The sequence below is a fragment of the Heterocephalus glaber genome, unplaced genomic scaffold (assembly GCF_053883595.1).
Source record: "Heterocephalus glaber isolate CG9 unplaced genomic scaffold, H.glaber_assembly_v1.0 deba00001465, whole genome shotgun sequence".
NCBI lineage: Eukaryota > Metazoa > Chordata > Mammalia > Rodentia > Bathyergidae > Heterocephalus > Heterocephalus glaber.
This window is the reverse complement of record NW_028258312.1, coordinates 18,025,253-18,047,783: the sequence shown is the minus strand read 5'-3', so window position 1 is coordinate 18,047,783 and position 22,531 is coordinate 18,025,253. Positions and strand designations below refer to the sequence as shown.

General features: G+C 37.2%; 1 long non-coding RNA gene and 1 pseudogene across 3 annotated transcripts in view; both read left to right on the top strand.

Annotated features, from left to right (window-relative positions):
* LOC110348480 (uncharacterized) overlaps positions 1-22,531 on the top strand; it is a 245,519-nt gene that overhangs the window by 174,912 nt on the left and 48,076 nt on the right. The gene's annotated exons all lie outside the window — the stretch shown is intronic.
* On the top strand, positions 1,841-8,947 carry LOC147826600 (phosphoglycerate kinase 1 pseudogene; annotated as a pseudogene).

Below are 22,531 nucleotides of genomic sequence, written 5' to 3'. Positions count from 1 at the left end.
TCATAGAAATGGCAGAAAATTTCCCAAGCAAGGGAAAAGAACTTGACATACAGATAAGTGAGGCATATAGGACTCCAACTAGCCACGATCAAAAAGATCTACACCTAAGCATATAATAGTCAAGACTCCAGAAACCCAACAGAAGAACAAAATACTACAAGCAGTTAGAGAAAAGAAACAAATTACATATAAAGGAAAGCCCATCAGAATCACAGCAGACTTCTCAACACAAGAAGAGTCTGGAGTGAAGTAATTCAAGCTCTAAAAGAAAACAGCCTCCAACCCTGATTGATGTACCCTGCAAAATTATCTTTCAGAATTGTTGGAGAAATAAGATACTTTCATGACAAAGAACACCTGAGGAACTTCATTAATTCCAAACCAGCACGCCAAAACATTTTAAACAATATCTTAGGAAAAGACAATGAGGGTTGGCCGGGGATTTAGCTCAGTGGTTCCGGTGCCTGGCTTGCAAGTGCAAGGTCCCAAGTTCGATCCCAGGTACCAAAAAAAAAAAAAAAAAAAAAAGAAGAGCAAGACAAACTGGAAACTAATACAAAGAAGGAAATTGTAAAGATCAGAGCAGAAATCAATGCAACAGAGACTAAGACAATAATACAAAAAAAAAATCAATGAAGCAAATAGTTGGTTCTTTGAAAGAATAAACAAAATTGGCAAACCCTTAGCCAAGCTTATCAAAAAAAGGAAAGGAAAGGCCCAAATCCATGCAATTAGGAATGAAAAGAGTGAAATTGTAACAGACCCAGCAGAAATCCAGAAGATCATCAATACCTGCTTCAAGAACCTATATGCCAATAGATGGAAAACATAAGAAATGGACAGATTTCTAGATACATGTGAATTACCAAAGTTGAACAAAGAAGACCTAAAAGTTCTAAACAACCCAATATCAATCAACAAAATTGAAAACATAATTAAAAATTTACCAACAAAGAAAAGCCCAGGTCCTGATGTCTTCACTGTTGAATTCTACAAGACATTTAGAGAAGAATTATTGCCACCACTGTTTAAACACTTCATTGAAATTGAAAGGGTAGCAATATTCCCAAATTGATTCCTGGAAGCAAGTATCACCTTGACCCCCAAAGCAGAGAAAGACCCAACCGAAAAAGAGAACTATAGGCCAATCTCACTAATGAACATAGATGCAAAAATCCTTAATAAGATATTAGCAAATAGAATGCAGAAGATCAGCAAGAAAATCATACACCCTGACCTAGTGGGATTCATCCCAGGGATGCAGGGATAGTTCAACATATGCAAATCAATAAATGTAATACACTATAGGAATAGAGCTAAGACATAAACCATATGATCATCTTAATAGATGCAGAAAAAAGCATTTGACAAAATCCAACACATATTCATGATAATAACCCTACAGAAAATTGGAATAAATGGTCTCTATCTCAACCTGATAAAAGCCATCTATGAAAAAGCAACAGCCAACATCATACTAAATGGTCAAAACTGAAATCCTTCATGCTAAAAATCAGGAACAAGAAAAGGATATGTACTATCACCACTCCTGTTCAATATAGTTCTTGAAACATTAGCTGCAGCAATTAGACAAGAGAAAGAAACAAAAAGAATTAAATAGGAAATGAAAAACTTTCATTATTTGCAGTTGATATGATACTCTATATAGAAGACCCCAAGAACTCCACCAAAAGTCTTCTAGACTTAATTGACAGATTCAGTAGAGTAGCTGGATACAAGGTCAAGACACAAAAATCAATAGCCTTCCTATACACGAACAACAGACTCACTGAGAGTGGAACAGGAGATACAAATCTTTTCACAATGGCATCCAAAAAAAAAAAAAAAAGAAATATGTAGGAAGCAATCTAATGAGAGAAATAAAAGACCTTTACTCTTAAAAACTACAGCACTCAGAAAAAGGAGAGTAAGGAGGATATCAGAAAATGGAAAGACAGCTCCGCATTCTGCATGCATCCCCAGTGCTCTACAGACCTCATGCGTTCCTCTGTCTGAGTCCCCGGCCTCTCGCCTCCGCTCTTTTATCAAAATGTTGCTTTCTAACAAGCTGACTCTGGACATGCTAGAAGTGAAGGGGAAGTGGGTTATTATGAGAGTGGATTTCAATGTTCCTATGAAGAACAATCAGATAACCAACAGCCAAAGAATCAAGGCTGCTGTCCCAAGCATCAAATTCTACTTGGACAATGGAGCCAAGTCAGTTGTTCTTATGAGCCACCTGGGCAGGCTGGATGGTGTCCCAATGCCCAAAAAGTACTCCTTACAGCCAGTTGCTGTGGAACTCAAATCTCTGGCGGGCAAGGATGTTCTATTCTTGAAGGACTGTGTAGGCTCAGAAGTAGAGAAAACCTGTTCTGACCCAGCAGTTGGGTCTGTCATCCTGCTGGAGAACCTCTGCTTTCATGTGGAGGAGGAAGGGAAGGGAAAAGATGCTTCTGGGAAGAAGGTTAAAGCTGAGCCAGCCAAGATAGAAGCTTTCTGAGGTTCACTTTCCAAGCTAGGGGATGTCTGTGTCAATAATGCTTTTGGCACTGCACACCGAGCCCACAGCTCTATGGTGGGAGTCAATCTGCTCCAGAAAGCCAGTGGATTTTTGATGAAGAAGGAACTAAACTATTTTGCTAAGGCCTTGGAGAACCCAGAGCGACCCTTTCTGGACATCTTGGGCAGAGCTAAAGTTGCAGGTAAGATCCAGCTCATCAATAATATGCTTGACAAAGTCAATGAGATGATTATTGGTGGTGGAATGGCTTTTACCTTCCTTAAGGTGCTCAACAACATGGAGACTGACACATCTCTGTTCGATGAAGAGGGAGCCAAGATTGTTAAAGACTTGATGTCCAAAGCTGAGAAGAATGGTGTGACGATTACTCTGCCTGTTGACTTTGTCACTGCTGAAAAATTTTATGAGAATGCCAAGACTGGCCAAGCCATTGTGGCCTCTGGCATACCTGCTGGATGGATGGGCTTGGACTGTGTTCCTGAGAGCAGCAAGAAGTATGCTGAGGCTGTTGGTTGTGCAGATTGTGTGGAATGGACCTGTGGGGGTATTTGAATGGGAAGCTTTTGCCCGAGGAACCAAAGCCCTCATGGATGAGGTGGTGAAAGCCACTTCTAGGGGCTGCATCACTATCATAGGAGGTGGGGACATTGCTACTTGCTGTGCCAAATGGAACACAGAAAACAAAGTTAGCCATGTGAGCACTGGAGGTGGTGTCAGTTTAGAGCTCCTAGAAGGTAAAGTCCTTCCTGGAGTAGATGCTCTCAGGAATGTTTAGTGCTTTCCTGCCTTTTGGTTCCTGTACATAACCCCTAAGACAAAATAGTATTTTCTGCATCTCTCCTTGGCATTAGCTAAACCTTTCTCCACATCAAGATTCAGCTAATGGCCAAGGCGTGCAGCATCAGGAACCCTTAAACAATTGTACTGCATCTCGGGGCCGGGATTTAGCTCAGTGGTTCCGCTGCCTGCTGCTCAAGTGCAAGGACCTAAGTTCAACCCCTGGTACCAAAAAAAACCCAACAACAACAACAATTGTACTGCATCTCAGCTGATGTTTACTGTATGCTGGACCTGACTACATTCTTCAAGTTCTCATTTAAGTTTCTTAGTGACTAAAGTATTGTGCATTCTAGAATGCATCTATAATTTGTCTGTTAAAGTGAGTTGTCTTTGAAGTAGCTTATTCTAATTAGCTCTGTTACTGTTTATTACTCAACATGGAAACAAAATGGAACTCCAGTTGTAGGAAGGGAGAAGCTGATGATCTATTAAATAAATAAAAGTAAACTGAAAAAAAAAAAAGAAAATGAAAAGACATCCCTTGCTCCTGGCTGGGAAGAACCAATATAGTGAAAATGGCCATGCTTCCAAAACTGCGATATAATCCACTGCAATCCCGACTGAAATTCCAACAGTATATTTCACAGAACTAGAGAAAACAATCCAAAAATTCATTTGGAACAAGAAGAGACCTAGAATAGCAAAAACATTTCTAGGCAACAAAGACAAGGTAGGGAATATCACAATCTCCAACTTGAAACTAAGTACAAAGCTACTGTGATAAAAACAGCATGGTACTGGCAGAGAAACAGACCCAAGGATCAGTGGAATAGATTAGAAGGTGCAGAAACAACTCCAGACACACTCAGGTACGTCATCTTTAACAAAGAAGCCAAATACCCTCACTGGAGGAAAGACAACTTCTTTAATAAATGGTGCTGGAAAAATTGGATTTCAACTTGCCAAAGATGAAAACTAGACCTATATCTCTCACCATGCACTAAACTAAAATTGAAATGGATCAAAGATCTAAATATTAAAACAGAAACAATAAACTTGCTGGAAGAGACATTAGGTAGAACTCTTGAAGACATTAGCGTAGGAAAAGACTTCATGAACAAAACCTCAGTTCCACGTGAACTAGCACAAAGAATCAACAATTGGGATCATCTTATTAAAACACTTCTGCACATCAAGAAAAACCACCAACAGAGTGAAGAGACAACCCACAATGTGGGAAAAATTTTTGCCGTTTCTCAGATAAAGGTATCTATAATATATATAGAACTTAAAAAATCCCCACCAAATTTAAAGATCCAATCCCAAAATGGGAACCTGAGATAAACAAACATTTGTCAGACAAAGAAGTAGAAACAACAAATAAACGTATTAAAAACTTGTTCAACATCAGTGGTCATCTGAGAGATGGAAATGAGAACAATGCTAAGATTCTACCTCACCCCAGAAAGAATGGCTGCCATCAAGAAATCAAGCAACAACAAATGCCAAAGGGGCTGTGGGGAAAAAGGAACCCTTCTCCATTGCTGGTAGGAGTGTAGACTGATGCAGCCATTGTGGAAATCAGTATGGAGATTCCTCAAAAACTAGGATAAGAGGTCCCATTTGATCTAGCTATTCCCTTGCTGGGTATATTCCCAAAAGAATTTAAAACATCATACTACAGTGATATATGCACACCCATGTTTATAGTGGCACAGTTTGTAATAGCTAAATCTTGGAAACAGCCCAAATACCCATCAATCTGTGACTGGATAAAGATGGTGTGTTTTTTTCTTTTAATGGAGTACTACCCACCCATAAAGAATGATAAACTAGAGACATTATAGCTAAATGGATGTACATTGAAGCCATACTCTTAAGTGAAATAAATGGGACACACGTGTAAATACTGAATAGTTTCTCTGGTATGAGAAACTGATACTGTAAATGAGGATTAAAATGTATAATGGACGATGTGAAATAGGAAGAAAAGGTAGAAAGGGGAAGGGGAAGTGGGAGGTGTAGGGAAAAGGAAAGAAAGGAAAGGAAAAAATATGAGGAAAGGAATAAATGGAAACAAAGTGTCTGTAAATAGGGAGGGGTGGAGAGGTTGAAGAAAGGGAAGGGGAAGGGGGAAAAAATTAGAACCAAGATAGATTCCATTAAAGGCACAAGTTCCCAATGATGAATGTTACTGTATTGTATACCTAGACTGTACCAATAAACTTAATGAATTGAAAAAAAAGAGGCTATGTCTCTTGCAGTGAAGGTGTTTGGCTCCTTTGTCAAAGATAAGGTAGCTAAGTATGTTTAGAGTTGTTCCTGGATCTTCTATTCTGTTCCATTGATCCTCCAGTCTGTTTTTCTACCAGTATCATGATGCTTTTATCACTGTAGCTTTGTAATATAATTTCAAGTCAGGGATTGTGATTTTCATTTCTTGCCTAGAATTACTTTTGCTATTCCAAGTCTCTTCTGGCTCTATATGAATTTTAGAATTGTTTTCTCAAGTTCTTTGAGGCATGATACTGTTATTCTGTTTGGGATTACATTGAATCTGTGTAAGTTTTGGAAGGATGGATATTTTCACTATGTTGGTTCTACCTATCCAAGAACAAGTGATATATTTCCGTTTTCTGATGTCCTGTTCGATCTCCTTTTTCAAAATGGAGATCTGAAGGTGCGTGGATACTTCTCAGATGAAGAAGTACAATTAACAAATTAATATATGAAAAAATGTTAAACATCACTGGTCCCTTGAGAGATGCAAATTAAAACAACACTGACATTCCGTTTCACTTCAGAAAGAATGCCTATCATTAACAAATCAACCAATAACAAATGCAGGCTGGGCTGTGGGAAAAAGGAACCCTTCTTCACTGTTGGTGGGAATGTAAATTGGTACAACCACTATAGAAATCAGTGTGGAGATACCTCAAAAAACTAAAACTAGAGGTTCTATTTGACCCAGCCATTCCCCTTGTGGGTATCTTCCCAAAAGACTTAAAAGCATCATACCACAGCCCTGACTGGTTGAACACTGAACTTTGTGGATTGATACTTTATGACTTATTTTCTCTCATATCTGTTTCATCTTTTGTTTCTCCATACTGTGTTCTGACACATTTTATTTTATACCCCTCCCATGGATTTTTAATTTTCATATTAAAAAAGAATTTTAAAAACTAATTTTGGTTATGATAGATCCCATTTTCATAGAATCATCTTATTTTTGTGGTTGCAACACTGCTTAAAAAGTTGTGAGGAATCTACCTAGCATTTTTATTTTTTAATTAGTACATGTTTGCAGTACATAATAATTACATCCATCATGAGTTGGTGCATAACACATAATGTATCTTAATTCTTTTCACATCTCTGAACTTTCCATCCCTCCCTCCTCCTTCCATCTCTTGGTCTGCTTTTCATCTGTAGAAGATCTATTTCCATTTTTAAATTCTTTCTTCATCCCTTTTCCTCCCACTTGCTCCCCCTTCCCTCCGTGTCTTGTGGCCCTTCCGATTTGAAAAAAACCTCCCTCCTTGTATTACCGTCTTTTTCAGTTCTACATTTTTCTGTGTCTATTACTCAGTTTTTATCTCAAAATTTCTCTATAACGCTGTCAGTATTCCGTAGATCTGCTTGTCCTTGTTTGCCATTTCTTGCTTCAGAATGAAAGTTTAGGCTCATTATTCCAGGTGGAATTTGAATTTCTTTATTGTCTTCTTTGTGGAAGGAGCTGAGGCAACATGCATCTTCAGCTCAGCATCTTGAACTGCAACTCCTTACCCATGCTAGGTCCTGATGAGTGCTTCTGCTAGCTCTGAAGGGAATGAGTCTTGGGGAGATGTGTTCTACCCTCAAAGAGTATTAGAAATTATAATTTCTGTACCTTATCAGAAGCAGACAACTTCCCATGATCTAAGGCACTTTAAACAAATGAGGTCTTTAGGTGCCATGTGTATGTAATATATAGTATATGGATGCAGTACAAGGAAAGTACTATAATTATCTTTATTTTATAGACAAGAAAATTGAAGCACAGAGAAGTGAATTGTCCAAAGTCACACAAGTCAGGAGTAAAAATACTAAGATCCAAATTTTGTCTTCAGAAACTGAAGTCTTACCCTGTGAGTCACATTGCCTCTAATAATAATGTCACTAGAGAGCAATCCATGAAGATATAAACATAGTGGAAAATTTTCTTTAAAATTATGTATTGCAAGAGCAAAAATGAATACGGTTCCATAATGATGAAGAGAGATGAATTATGCATTTCTGACTACACAGTTAAAAATATTCTGAATGGAAAGAAGATAGGGAAGAAGGTAAGGGACCCAGCAACTTGCCTGGTGAGGCTGGTAGACATTTATGTAAATTATGGTTGAGAAAACATAACAAGAAGGATACAAGCAATAGGACAAGAATTTCAAGAGTGTTTAAGCCAAGAATTAGCTGAGGCTGGCAGAAACCACTAGAGACAGCAGCAGCAATTTTGATAGCTATTTTCAGAACAATAGATAGATGAAAATTATAGGGCCATTGCTTGAGGATGATAGTATCATGTTAAAAGAAAACACTGTACTTCCTCTTTTCTTCTGTCTATACCAAGAATAATGAAGGTTAAGCTGGCAACATTGAGAGGTCAGTGCATTAAAATGTCATTGACATCCATGATAAGAGAAAATTAATAACAACTGAAATATTTTAGAAGAATTCAAGTTCCTACTGCCAGAGAGAGTACATTTTAAGCACAAAACAATCTCACTGGTATGATCATAGAACTATCATATGCCTCCAAGAAATGTTACAGCCTGGGGAAGAAATCCAAAAAATGGAGAAAGGCACAAGAGACCTCAATTTTCAAAGGAAGAATGTGACATTGTATGAAGTATTAAAAAATCTACTAACTTTTCCATCAGGCACTTTCAGTAGGGCATCTTTGTATAGCGAGATTATATTTTTCAACCCATCAGCTTCAGATGTGTGCCTTTGTGTAGCCAGTGTCCTGCTAAGCAAGAACCTCTTCTCACTGGAACCTTTGATGTCTCTTCCCCCTTTGCCAGCTGTAGTGTGTTCCAGAAAGGGGCTGCTTCCCAGCTTGGCTTCTGGAGTGGCTGAGCCATGGGCCAGAGTAGCAGCAAGCACACAATGGACACAAATAACAGCGTGTGTTATGAGCCACTGAGAGTCCAGGGTTCTTTATTACCACAGCACATCCTAGGCTACTGTGGTTCTTATAGGAGATGAGCAATAGATTTTCAAACTTATGAACCACTATCTTAATCTTGATTTCTAACAAAATCAAATTAGTACATGTTTGTAATCAGAAAATTTGAGAGCTTTAGAAAAGAAAAAACCCTGCCAATATAACTAAGCGTATGTCAAACCACTTTTATTACTTTTTCTTTTTGTTTTTCTTTTGTTTTCATTTTTTCTTAGAAGTCTGTGGAATGCCATAGACATATTGAAGCGTGTATCAGACAATGTGGTTAAAAATTATTTTATATTATCCTTTAAAATAAGTTGCCAAGAATTTATATGATATCATTCTGTATTTATTGTGACCATGTATATTATGTCCTGATGAAAAACATGGAGAAACCTGATATAGGTGAGAATGTGAGGAGGTAAACTCACAGCTGAGTGAACAAGACACTTGAACGAAAGCTTTAGGAAATAATTCTTTTGTCTTAATCTGTTCAAAACTATGTCATCAATTATTTGAGTGACAGCGTAGATATTATGTTATTTATCAAGTTTAGGTAACATGACCCATTATATAAGATACTCTCTGGAAAAGAGATTTAATATGTTGGATGGCAAAAGTAGAATTCAAATGATAGGATCTCTTGAAAAGATTCTGAGGCCAGTGTGATAAAATTTATAACTTGAGGTTGTACAATGAATAAATGTATAACTTGAAACTTTAAATATCAGGCTCTTTAAACATCAGTGAGGTGGGTGAAGAAGACCTGCTTGTTGAAATTTAGGTAAATCCAGGGGGCGGGGATTTAGCTCAGTGGTTCCGGTACCTGCCTCACAATCGAAAGGTCCCGAGTTCAATTTCCGGTACCGGGGGCGGGGGGCGGGGGGGGGTCGGGGATTTCGGTAAAGCCAGATGGTTTACACTGTTCCAAAACTTAAAATAACATCAGTGGGCTGGTGCTTCTATAAAAATGAAGGTAACCTTACACTATATTAACAGGTGCTTCTGTCTAGATGAGGAGATTATTAATTACGAACATTATGTTTAGTTACGGGCAGTATCTTTTAACAGGGATATTTATTGGGGTAATTATTTGTTCTAGGATTAAAGAACAAAATCGCCTTTGGGCAGGTAGAGCAGGTGTACCTGAACCTAAAGCAAAAGACACTTAACCTGATAAGAAAAAAGCTGAAGAGGACCAAAGCGTAGCAACTGCTGATGTATTTACACCTAGGAAGACAGGATGCTAAGCATTTATAGACAGCCCTCCTTGGCTGCTTTGACACACCTGGCCAGGTTCCCCCTCCCTCAGTCAACCCTGTTCCCTGGTAATATTAAGGTATAAACACAGTGAAAAGACACACTGAGTTAACAGACACCATGGAGTACTTTCTAATCCTAAATTCCCATCAGAATCATTTGGGGAGTTTAAAAAAATGCAGATAGTAAGACTCACCCCAGACCTACTGAGCCATAATTTCTGGTGATTGGTCCTGGGAATCTGTATTTTCATAGAGGTGGTTCTAATGGTCTAGTAAAGATTTGTGAGCCACAGGGTCGTAGAGTGTGGTGGGTGTTTTAGAGGCAGGGATTGGGTTAGGGAACACTGGCTTATCAGGAAGGGAGGCAAGGCTAGGACAGTGGTTCCCAGATTTTTGTCTTCAAGGTTTAATACAGATTTTAAAAGAAGAGCCAGCAACATAGAATTGCTGACCTTTTATTATAACAAAAAGTAAAAGAAACAAGTTATCTATTATCTTTATAGTTTCATTAAAAAAAGAAATTAAAATTTCAAAAGCAGCTGGACAGGAATGAATATAGGAAGAAAGAACAATGCTCTTAGATTGAATAACCTTAGCCAAGTTACTTTCATTTCTTTTTCTCATTTCACCATGGGTTGGTGACAGTTTCTTTGTATTGAGGCATCATCTGGCATGGCAGCACCTGCGAGCCACCAGGACAGGACATGTAGAGTTTGATATGACTTCTGGAAGCGTGACATCCTATTGCCATGCAAGATGGAGCAACTTGTGGCTGAATTAGGGACTCTAGTTCTGACAGTGGTGCAGAGGAAAGCTCTGGAGTGAGTGCCTGGATCATGTGCTAGGAGAGCAGGGATACCGTGGATGATAAAGGATCTGTGAGCAATTAGTCTATGGAAATTAGCTGTTTAGCTGCAGAAGGCATGTGTGGAGCCTGAAAACCACATTAAAAGGTGAACTAGACCTATTGGAGGAAGTCACCGGCAGACCCATTTAATACAAAGAAAAGCTTTTGACAGTCATATTTTCCCCGTAAGTGTTAACATTCTGTGAAAAGATGGACTTGAAGCACATTTGAGGAACAATTAATTAGAATGTAGATAAAAGAGTTCTGGAATGAGTTGGAGGCTGGATTAAACCCACTGTTTTCTCACTTCAGCAGGCCTCCGTAACACGCGGAAGCCTTTCCAACAAATATAGATTCTAGGACTTCAATTTAGATCTGTAGCAACAGTGGCACCATGGATAGGACTTAGGGATCAGGATGTTTAATAGACTTCCGGAAAATTCTGAAGACTTGTCTTCAGCCTTGGAAAACTAGCACATGGAGTGAATTCCGACATCCCTAAGCTTCTATGGTGGCAGGCTCTGTAAGGTTCACATAGACATGGCTTTTTGTATAGCATCGATATTTGAATATCTCCTTGCTATAACATTTTAGTAATGGTTACTTAAAAGTTAGGTTTGAAACAACCACTTATCTGAATTGTTCATGCAACTCCGACTGAAAGCATTTAACTTTTTTTGAGGCAAGGTTTACTTTGAGCTTGAAAGAAGAATTAGTGTCACATGATGAGAGGGAGTCATGGTCCTAATTATGAAATATGGACTTGTAAAATTGCCAAACAAAGAACATACTCATGCCAAAATGTTTTATCTACATAGATCACTGACTCATTCTTTCCCATCTTGAATAGCATATTAGTTTAATATGGCCTTCAATATATGTTTATTCCCGTGAAGAGAACTTTGCTATTTTGCAACAATCTTTCATTTTCATAAATGTTTCTTTCTGTTATAGGTTGAGTGACTGTCCTAGAAATTGAGTTACTAGGGTAGAAAAGCAGAGCATCCCAATATTCCTCTTACTAGTGTCTAGACTTTAAAGTCTTCGTTTTTGACTAGAGTAGTTGTCTCTGTTGAGTTTCTATCCCAAACCTGTGTATGCAGAGTCCTCAAAAGGTTTTCAACCCTTAAGAGGTGAGAGTCTGAATTGTAGGGATAAGGAACTAGACAGAAGCCATCCATCAATTGAATATAAGTTTATCATTGCTTGAATTTTTTTTGATTTCTAATTTCCAAGGAAAAAACATTTAAGTCTCTTGGAAATATATTCTTGTAAATACCTCTTTGTTCTCTTCTTTTTGCATTAGGTTTTGTTTGATTATTATTCATTTATGTAATTGTCAGACGTAGTGGGGGTGTAATTTTATGCCAGCCACAATGCTAGGTACTAGGTAAAGCTATGTGTAATAAAGGGAAAGTGATATTAAACTTAAAGGTAGTGATGTTTGAACCAAGTCAGTGCAAAGGCCCAGAGGCAGCAATCAGTTCCAGACTTGAAAGGCCAGTGTAGCACAATTTTAATGCAAAATTAGGGATACAAGATGAGGTAAAAAAGAAGACAAGGCCAAATAAAGCAGGATAGTAAAATCCATGGTGGGAATCTGAATTTTTTTCTAAGTGTGATATATTCTAACCAGAGAGTAATATATCTTTTTTTTTTTTTTTTTTGGTACCGGGATCGAACTCGGGACCTTGTGCTTGCAAGGCAGGCGGTGGAGCCACTGAGCTAAATCCCCGGCCGGAGAGCGATATATCTTTGTATTCTATAGGAATCATCCAGGCTCTATGTAAAGAATGGTCAGGTAAGAGTGAAACAGAGATGACTATCTAGATGGCTGTTAATTAGCTCACTCTAGGGATGTGACTGCTTGAGGGACTGAGGGGATGTTTATGAAAATCACATATCGGTCCCCCTCGACAGATAGTCTCAATTAAGAAGGTCACATGCAATGACTCCTACACCCTGGCTTTTGAACCTGTGTTTTTCAGGCTTAATGTACACACATCCAGCAACAGCCTTAGCTTCATTTCTTCTTACTCTTAGCCCTCGCGCCTCCTTCAGTTGGGAATCACTGAGTTAGTCGATAGGTCTTCATTTTAAAAAATTTTTTGTTTTAGTACTTGTTTATGGTACATAATTATTATATTCATTGTGGGGAGTTGGTACGCATACATAACACATCTTAATTCTTTCTTTTTTCCAGGGAAATGATATTTATCGTGGCTAAAACTCAGAGACCACCTTTCAGTTATTTCTGTCAGGCTTTTCTTTCCCATTTTCTCCTTCCCTATTCATGTCTCTACTGAAAAGCTTCTTTTGATGAGTATAGTTTTGGGCATACAATGAATACAGATTAAAAATGTAAACTCCTTACTTTATTTTATTCAAAGAAGAGAACGTATGGGAAACTACTCTTCGTTTGTTTGTTTTTTCTTTCTTTCTTTCTTTCTGTTAACCTTCGAGTACAGCTGGAAGTGGTGGAACACATTTTCAGCATTTCTTTAAAAAAAAATAGAACTCATATGTTGGCTGACAATTGCTGACAACAAAACCTAACATTTACTGAGCCACTGCTATTTGTGTGAAGCACTGTTGTAGGTGTTTTCCAAATGAGTTATTTCCTATTGCTATCCCTCTCCCAGATGAGGAAGCTGAGAGATAGAACCATAAAGTACTGTAATTGGCTCAAGGCCCAGTAGCAGTGAGGGGCTGATCACAGACTTAAAGCCAGGTTTTCCTCCTTTCTGGGCTCCATTGCCCCTCCAGGAGACAGGACTTGGACCTTCTCAGGTCTGGGCTGAGGAGTCAACCAGCCTCCCTGCCTCCTGACATGGCCCCTTCTCTTGGTTCTGTTCCCTCCATACTCAGGCTGGTTTTACTTCTGGGCCTTTACTTTGCCTCAGTCTACTCTTAGGCTTTTATGAACGAAGGCCTTTATTAAGAAGTATCTTTATTAATTTTGGTCATCAAAATGAAAAGAAATATGCTCCCTCTTCTTGTCCTTGTCATCGAATTTGGCTTGGGTGTTCCCAAGCTCACCTGCAATAGTAGCTGTCCTCTGTGGACACAGTGTCTGAAGGGAGACAAAGAACAGAGCTCTCCAAGCCGGAGGGAGGCGGACTTTCCTCCTTGTGTTCTGGCACCTTCATGCTGAGCACATACGTTTATCAGCTTGTCCTTCTCACAGGTATACTCTTGGTCACAGCAAACTCCAGGAGATTACTTGTCTCGCTACTGAATTTTCTTTATATATTTTTTTCTAAGTACGTATAAAATTATAGACTTGAGCTTTCCTTTTTCATACACAAACTAATCATTATAAAACCCAATAATGATCCCCGAGGGAAAAACCACATGGAGTAGAAGGCTTGGACGTGGACTGAGGTGTCGGACAGCAGGACATGGTTCCGGGACTTTGCAGATGATTCTCTTGGGGTCAGTGAATTGCATTTTTATGACCAGAGGCTGTTTTTCAGGATATTATGGCATAGTTTCTTCAAAGCATTATGTGCTGTACAGCCCATTTTGCAGGCTCTGTTTCATTCCTGGGCCTAAAACTGTAGTTTTTTTTTTTTTGGTACTGGGGATCAAACTCGGGTCCTTGTGCTTGCGGAGCAGGCAGCAAAACCACTGAGCTAAATCCCCAGCCCGAAACTGTAGTTTTTAGCATCATGTTTTGAGTATATAATACAGAAGAGGTGACACTGTAAGAAAAATCAGAAACACTGTATGAGCCAGAGGGATTATTTTGCTGCAATGTCTTTGATAAAATCCCTTTAACATTTTATTCTCATGTGTTATGTGACTACATGGTTTGAGTATAATAAAAGAACATGAGGGAGAAGTTTCTTTAAAATTGAGATTAAATATGATGTATCTCAAAAGATAGAAGATGAGTATACCCTGACATTTTATTTTTGAGGGAGAAAAGCTTTAGTGTTTGGTTTTAAAGGTAAAACAATCCTATTCTTAGGTCAAGAACAGGGATAAAAGACAAGGCAAAATTTTGACTATATTGCCCCTCAAAAAAACTCTAGGAGATCTCACTTTTCATTTTAAAAACAAGTCTGTTCTTAAGAAAAACTCACCTATTCATTCACACTAAAGTAAAATGAACAAATTCAGCTCAAAATATGATCTGTCCCCAACTAAGTCGTAGTTTTACATAGATCAAATCTTTAGATGAAAGAGGAATCTCTCAATTTTTATTTACCTATGTATTTGTTTCTGTTTAAAATCCATATTGTTTGTTCCAAAAAGGAGACTTAAGGTCATACACTATACATTAAGAAAATCATTTAAAAAATAAGTAACCAAGAATACTACAGTGACATTAAGCTTTCAGAGAAAAGGGAACACAACTCTTTATGATGTTTTCATTGTTAGAAAATCCTTATTTTACCTAAAAATCTTAGTGTGATAGGAACAGTGAGGTTACCATCTCTACTTACCATGGACTAACATTTCAGCACTGGTTACATATTTTTTATGATGAAAAAGTTAGTGTTTTTGTCCTTCATGTTTTGGGGAGTATTGAGTACAGTTTAGTACTCCCAGGTTTAGTTCTTTGGTAGCCTTCTCTTTGGTTATTTATTAACCTTCCTTTAAAGTGCAACTTAATCTTTTTAGGAAGGTACAAAGTTCAATTAACGTTACCATTGTTCCTAATTATGATAATAAATAAAGCCACTGTAGCACTTGAAATGCCTCATAAAACAAGAAATTTGTGTATGAAACAATTAGCCCAGAGGGAACTGGTTCTGAGCACCAGCACTATACAAGGCAATCCTGCAGGAAAAGGACAGAACATTAATGAAATCTTTTTGTGATACCTGTGTCCAAAACAGTTTATATGCTTCACTCCTAGCCCCACCACCCCTATCCTTCTATCATCTTTATCCTTATAATGACAGAATATCAAAGGAGGTCAAATGCTCTCCACTAGAGAATCAAAAGAAGAATGCAAAAGATCTCTTCTCTATAAATACATCTATTTTGCAATATATGGAGGAAGGTGATTTCTCAAGGTCCAGCATTCAAACTGAAGACAGAGTGAAGTTCAGTTTTTCCTCCATTTCAATAGTGGAGGAGGGAGACCAGAAAACTTGCAATTTTCTAGATATTATGCTCACCAATCCAAAAACAAAATGCCTTGGGTTCCTTTCTTGTCCTCTTAGAACCTAGAACAGCACCTGGAACATAAGTGCTCAATAAACATTGGCAGGGTCAATGTACAGTGAAGTCTCTTTCTTCCCTCATCTGGTCTCTGAGAGTGAGTGTAACAGGAGCTATAAGATCCTAAGATCCCTTTCACCTACAGGAATTAAATCCTTTAATTCCTACCCTGTTGACTGATTGAAGGTAAAGAAGCTCCTACTCCTAATACCGTCCTGTCACAGATACTCAGCTCTGGGATCAAGTTGCCTGCATTTACAACCTACCTTCATCACACACCAGCTGTGTACATGTTGGGGAGTGGTTTAGCTCTTCTGGGGCTGTTTCCTCAGTTCTAACGGGGTTATTAGCAGCCACATTATAGTAGCCTCAGCTTCAGGAAAGCCTCAAGTCCAACCTATTAAAAGGAAGGTTCTCTTTGGCTAAAAATATCAGAAACTTCAAAGAGTTAAAGACAGATTCACATCTACTTGTGGCTTTTAAAAGTCGGATGGTAATTAAAAGAGCATTGAGAAGGGCAGCTTTCCAGAGAGAAGTAGGCAGCTGTCCAAAATATTTTGAGTCAGGAATAAATATTAGTGGATTTCATTGTTAAAGAGATTTTTAGAATTATTTCCAATAAAATGAAGAGAATTTACTAGTATAAAAAATAAAAATAATGTTTTTTAAAAGCCTTGAGTATGAAATTTTACTGTGAAGCTATTTTTCTTTCACATGCATACCATTTATGCAACAATTCTTTTTGAACAACCACCACATGTCAAGCATTATGTTTAGTGCTAGAGCAAGAAAGTGAGAAAGGCATGGGGGCTGCTCTTAATGAACCCAGAGAGTAACTATTGGGATAAGCAGGACCCTTTAGAACAGTCACCCTGGGATCTCGTATGTTCATGCCATTATGGCTACTGTTGTCTTCAACACTTTCAGACAGCTCTTGGGCTGCGTTCTTAGGGTCAGGGCTGTCCCATGAGTCACACAACAGCAGCAATGGCTGTTGCTTTACTTTTGGAAGGACTAATATCCAGTGAATGTTAAAATACCCCAGTTCCTCCTTGGTTGGTTGATAAATGGTACAGCTAGGAAAGCTCAAGCATCCGCTTATCTCCACTGCTACAGTCTCCCGCTCTGACTCCCCAGAATGCCTCACAATCCAGTGTTAATATCTGGGTCTTGGTCAGAGTCCCCTAGTGCCATCTGTTTTGACTGCTTGTACTCTGCCATAACTATTGTTGAATATTTTGAATTATCATCTCTGAAATATTAGAGTCACACTGCATTCTCCTATCCTACTGTCTCATCCACTTCTTTCTTCCTGGTGTACCCAGGGCTCTGTCTCCCACTCTACATTATGTTTAGCTATTGATGACTATCAAATCCAACTTTAAAGGACAAACTTGGTCTACTTCTACAAGTACCTGTACTTGTTTAAAATAAAATAGAACAGTCTAACTTCCAAAACAAAAGTCCTAATGTTTTTTCTGAGCACAGCAAATGTCCTTGAAATTAGTCTGGTGCTTCCTAAGGGCATCACTCAAGGGGATAACATTCATTTCTTATGTAAATGCCAATGCTTTTATGAGCACACACAACAATATCAAACCAATTACTTTATAGTCATGTCTTGCATATTAGATGAAAGTCTAATTTTGGAAGAGTTATATTTTAAAGTTATAAAACCTTCATTTAGGAGCATTCTTAAAACCTGGTATATGTTTCCAGGTAATAAAATGTTATTAGCATGTAAGAGGCATGATAGCCATATCTGTCCCAGTAGCTTTTCAGAAATCCCAATATCTAGATATGAAAATAACATGACAGTATTTCTTCTAGTGACATTATGATTCAGAATTTTTCAAGTTAAGTACAGCACAATTATGAAGGAAAGAAAGATTTTTATCGAGGGGAGTATGAACTCTAAGAAAGTACTGTTATAAATTATGCTTATTTTTATAGGATGAGATAATATTGTTACAGGACAGTCTTTTGATAAAAGACACAGAAAACAAAAATACAAATCAGCAAAGCAAAACAAAATTGTTTTGAAGACTTGCTGAAGATGAAATTATGGTTATTTGGTGCATTAATTCATTGTATCATATTAACTATGTAAGGTTCAGTTGCTGAATGATGAATACATAAGTGATCACAGATAAAATATATATCCTTTTGGTTCCTTTCGTAGGCCTTCATTTCTTTTAAAGAATAAAAGTCTATATTGTTCACAAAAATAATTACAACTTTGCGAAAATGTTCACAGAGATAAGCAAAATGATTACCCAGTTTCCATCATCATTATCATTTTTGTGCACATTTTGACACCTGTTTTCTATGTATGGGTTTTGTAGGTGTATGTGCATTGTTGTGTATGTTTAGATTACAAAAGAAAATATACACACAACTTTTTCTTTTACATACTACTCTTTTTCTTTATTATTCCCTTGAATAATTTAATTAGGCCTACCATCCCTTCAGAATACAAATATTTTTACTCACAAATACAGGTTTACAAAGAAAATAAATTATAGTGAAAAGTTATCAAAATATTTTTAATACTTGTTATATATATATATATATATATGTGCTTATTTGTAAACATTTGCTCTAGTGACACATTGAATAATTAACTTCATTTAACCAGTGATGGATATAACTAAACTTTGAGATAACTGAAACAATTAGAATGTTTTCTTTATTTCGTTGTAATTTTCTGCTTACATTAATAATGTAAGGAAATGATAAATTTCAGGTTGAGGTTAATGAAAATAAAGATAAGTTTTTCTGAGAACTCATGGTTCACTTGAATTTTTCCATCAACTCTCACACTCATAGACCCAAGAATAAGAACCTCTGTAAACATAACAGATTAATTTGGAACATTCTAAAACAATAATAAGGAAGCTGTACCCTTGTTCCCCAAATATCAGCCATATGGACTAAAAATAACAAAATAGTGCCAAACTTAGTGAAACCAATGGAGGTTGAGAAAGAATAATCTGCAGCACAAATAGACCAGGCTGATGAGTAATGGTGTAAGAAACATAGGAGGCGCTGTGGGAAACTAATTATCAGTAGGGTTTCAAAGGAATGGAAGAGCAGAGAAAAACCCAGCTATTTGAGGCTTCAAATGAAAAGACATTGTGTATTACTGAAAAGGGGAGAATCTTTCTCGTAGCTTAGCAAAACCTAAGTATCCCAGCCTCAACAATCAATGGCATCATTTTTTTTTTTTTTTTGAGTTCTGGATATTAGTCCTCTGTCCGAGGAATAGCTGGGAAATATTTTTTCTATTCTGTAGGTTGTCTCTTCACTCTATTGGTTGTTTCTTTTTCTATGCAGAAGCTACAACCTACAGAATGGGAAAAAAAATTCTACCAGCTATCCCTTGGACAGAGGACTAATATCCAAAATATATAAAGAACACAAAGAAGTTAGACACCCCCAAAATAAAAGACCCAATCAAAAAATAGGCAAATGAAATAAATGGACACTTCTTTGAAGAAGAAGTACAAATGGCCAAAAAATACATAAAAAATGTTCAACATCTCTAGCCATTAGAAAAATGCAAACGAGAACCACACTGAGACTCCACCTTACTCCAGAAAGAATGGCTCTCATCAAGAAATCAAATAATAACAAATACTGGCAAGGCTGCAGGGAAAATGGAACCCTTCTACATTGTTCGTGGGAATGTAAACTAGTATAACTACTATGGAAATCAGTTTGGAGATTCAACAAAAAACTAAAAATAGAAATTCCATTCCCCCAAGATATATCATGTAAAGGTACAAATCCCCAATGATGAATGTCATCATATTGTATACCTAAAATGTACCAATAAACTTAATGAATTAAAAAAAAAAGAAATTCCACTTGACCTAGCTATTCCCCTTCTAAGTATCTTCCTAAAAGGGGTAAAGACATCATATTACAGCAATACATGCACACCCATATTTATAGCAACACAAATCATAATCACTAAATCTTGGAAGTGGCCTATATGTCCATCAACTGATAAATAGATAAAGAAAATGTGGCATTTATACACAATGGAATACTACCCTGACATAAAAAAGGATAAACTTGAGTCATTTTGCAGGAAAATGTATGCACTTTGAGACTATAGTGTTAAGTGAAATAAATTAGACATACAAAGTTAAATATCATATAGTTTCTCTTATGTGACAACCCCAAAGCATAAATAATTAAAGAGCAACATAAAAGATAGGAAATAAGGAGATAGACTTTTTTGTTTTTTGATTACCAGGGATCAAACTCTGGTCCTTGCACTTGTGAGGCAGGCAGCAGAACCACTGAGCTAAATCCCCGGCCCGAGATAGACTTTTTGCAAGTGGGATGAGGAACAAGAGATGGGGGAGGGCTGAGGGAGAGAAGGGGAAGGGGGTGAAAAAGAATTAGGAAGTGTTATGCATGTACTAGCTCCCCACAAGGAATGTAATGATTATGTACTGCAAACATGTACCAGTTAGAAATTAATGACTTCAAACTGTTACCTTATTTTGTCAAATAAGTGATGTGAGCTCCAGTCTCACAGAGCAGCCTGGATGCAAAAAAAGGCCCCTCCCCGCGAGGTTCCCCTGAGGAACCTGCATTCCTAAGGGTGCTGTCTCCACAATGGGGAGTATGGAGCAGATTTTTCCATGCTCTTCAGCAAGGCTTCCCGCAAAGTCAGCATACAGCTGCCTCTGTTGTTGGTGACCTTTGCAATGTTGCTGAATTAATGTACAAAGATATTTTTACCATTTCTGTGATGTGGTTGGGTATTGAAGGATCTTCTCGGTGGCCTTTGAAACTTCATCCAAAAAGAAAAATCATTCTATGTGAGAATACCAGAGTATTGTGGTAGTGGGAATAGCACACGGGGAAGACTCCACCAGCTGGTCTGTGTTGTTCAGAGCTACCTGTACTTTTCATTAGAATTGATTAGCCCAGTGTCTATGCATTCTGGTTTGTAGTCCTAAATAAGATCATGAACAGGAATTCCAAAGTCTAGCCTGTTCCCTTTATAAAAATTTATTTGTTTCTCTTCCAACATGCAGTAAAGTTCAAATATGCAAATCCTTTTATAGTCTTTAAATTCAAGTCTTTCTCAAATAACTGCTTTGACAAGAGCAAATACATCTTCATATCTTTTGCTTATTTTCTAATTACATGATTTGTTGTTTCACTGTAGAATTTTGAGCTCTTTACACATTCCAGATAGTAACCTTTCATTGTATATATAGTTTGTGAATATTTTCTCCCAGTCTGAAGCTTGTCTTTCCACTTCACAATTGTCGCAGAGCAAATATTTTCATTTTGATGAAATCTAATCTATTAATTTCCCCTTTTGTGAACTGAGATTTCAGTATTAAGTCTAAGAACATTTCGCCTGGACTTTAACCCCAAAGACAATCTATTTTTCCTAGCATAGTAGGGATCTAGTATAGTTTTACATTTTACACTTAAGTTTATGATCCATTTCAGGCCATTAGAGAAGGGTTCTTTGTAAAGGGTTCTTATATATTTTTTTCCTATAGATATTTACTTGTTCCATCACTGCACATTGAAAAGCCCATCTTTCTCCCATTGAACTGATCTTGTATCTTCATCAAAAGACTTTTGAATATATTTGTGTGTCTCTGTTTCTAGATTTTCCATTCTGTTCTATTGATCTGTATGTCTATCTCTCTACAGTATGACATAATTTTAATTACTGAAACCACATACTAAGTGTTGAAATCAGGTAGAATGATTATTCCCATTTTATTCTTCTCACCTACTGTCCCAGTGCCTTTCTACATAAATCTTAGAGTAATCTTGTCCATATCTACAAAAATTCTGGCTGGGATTTGGGGTGGAAGTGAATTAAACCTGTATATTAATTTAGGGAAAATTAACATCTTTACTGTGTGAACCTTCCAATCCATAAAAAAAGGTATGTTTCTCCATCTGTTTAGATTGTATTTATTTTCTTTCATCAGAGTTTTGTAGTTTTCAGCATATAAATCTTACATGTTTTGTTAGATTTACAACTTTTGTGTGTATAAGTGGTGCTCAGGATTAGACCCGAGGTCTCACATATGGTAGACAAGTACTCTACAATGAGGTACACTCCCAGCCCCTAAGTATGTTTTTAATGTGTTATATTATTAATTTTTTATTTATATATCATTGTTAGTAGATAGAAATTATACAGTATGTATGTATATATGTGTGTATTATGTATATACATGTATATGTATCTATATATATATATATATACTGAAAAAGATATATATATGAGAGAGAAACCTGTCACCCTACTAAACTCAGTATTTATAGGAGTTTTCATATACATTTCTTGGGATTTTCTATGTTGAAAATCATGTCATCTGCAATAGAGATAGTCTTCTTTTTTCCTTTCTAGCTGATGTGTCTTTGCTTCTTTTTCTTGTCCTATTGCTGGTTAAGCCCTCCAGAGAGTGGTGAGAGCAGATGTTTTTCCCTTGTTCCTGGGAAAGCATTCAGTCTTGTATCATTCGATATGGTAATAGCTTTATCAAATGAAAGAAGTTGTCTTCTACTTCTAGTTCTCTGAGAGTTTTTATCTGAATGGGTGCTAAATTTTGTCAAGTGCTTTCTCTCATCAATGATATGGTGATGTGATTTTTTTTTTTTAGCATTTGTATATGGCAGATTACAATGACTTTCAAATATTTGAACTAACTTTGCACCGCTAGAATAAACCCCACTAG